A 1,540-nucleotide genomic window follows, 5' to 3' on the forward strand; every position below is an offset into this window, starting at 1 on the left:
AATTCCAATCACTTCCAGCGATTTTTATTTTTTCATTTTTGGCCAAATTTACAAAGGCTATAGCCTTTGTGTTTTTAGCGAAAATTGATGGGTCCGGATTTCGACGGAAAAGTAGTCGATTCGACAGGGGTGACCCAGGGGACCACAAAACTACTTTTGGTTCCGTCAGAAACCACCCCTGTCCAGAGACACTTGAGTTTTAAGGGTGGTCTTTTGAATCTGGCGGGCAGCGTACAACGGGCTGCCTACCTAGCAGCCGAGCCGGTACAAGAGAAACGGGCGTAACTCGCTTAAAATGGGTCTGCGAAGTGAAATTTCGACGGAGAGTTAGTAAGAGGGCGCTGTCAAACCAATCCCAGCCATTTTCAGCGATTTTCAAATTTCTCATTTTTGGCCAAATTTACAAAGGCTATAGCCTTCCTATTTTTAGCAAAAATGGCTGGGTCCGGATTTCGACGGAAAAGTAGTCGAACCGACAGGGGTGAACCAGGGAACAACAAATCTACATTTGATTCCGCCAGAAACCACCCCTGTCCAGACACACTTGAGTTTTAAGAGGAGGTCTATTTGAATCTGGCGGGTAGCGTACGATGGGCTGCCTACCTCGCAGGCGAACCGGTCCAAGAAAAACAGGCGCAACTCACTTGAAATGGACCGGCGGCGCGAAATTTCGACATTTCCAGCGATTTTCAGTTTTTTTCATTTTTGGCAAAATTTACAAAAGGGTCCGGATTTCGATGGAGGAGTATTCGAATCGACAGGAGTGAACCAGGCACCACAAAACTACCTTTGTTTCTGTCAGAAACCACCCCTGTCCGCAGCAACTTGAGTTTTATAAGAGCTGGTCTCTCTAACTAAGGGCGGGTAGGCTACCTATGGCGCACTGGCTAAGATCTCTGCTGTAGTGAGTCGGCACCATGATATTTAGACAGAGCATGTGAAAAGGGAGTCTGCTCCACCAATCCAAACCAATTCCAGCAATTTTCCAAATTGCCAAGATTTTTAAAAGACATTTTCAGTGATAACAAATCAGCCTGTATTTTGACAGAGGATTGAAATCGACAACAAAGAACCAGGGCACCACAAAAAATATCAAATACCACCCTTTCATGCACACGAAAGGAAGCTCCTCTTAGTGGAGCCAAATTGGACCAGCGTTGGCGGTTACTGTCATGTCAACTCACCTTTTCTTTTGGGAAAAATGACTCCATAGACTTCTCTTGCTCATGTCAAGAACATTTCTGGGCCAAGTTCCTGAAATCATATTAAACGGTACTTTTAGCGCTCATCAACTTTAAATTACATATAATTAACTCATACAATACACTTTTAAATGCCTCTCCCCCATGTGTCTCTAAATGACTATGGTCTTTCAAATAACTAATTTTGGTACTGGATTAAACATTAAGTACGAAGGGGCAGCTGCAAATTATCTGCAACGCACATTGATAGATTGTTTGGGGGATTGCGCAAATAGTACCACTCGGTTTGCACCCCAATCAGAAAGTAATAAAGTTTTCTGTTCCACGAGAATAAAATA

The sequence above is a fragment of the Frankliniella occidentalis genome, unplaced genomic scaffold (assembly GCF_000697945.3).
Source record: "Frankliniella occidentalis isolate FOCC.00 unplaced genomic scaffold, Focc_3.1 Scaffold2438, whole genome shotgun sequence".
NCBI lineage: Eukaryota > Metazoa > Arthropoda > Insecta > Thysanoptera > Thripidae > Frankliniella > Frankliniella occidentalis.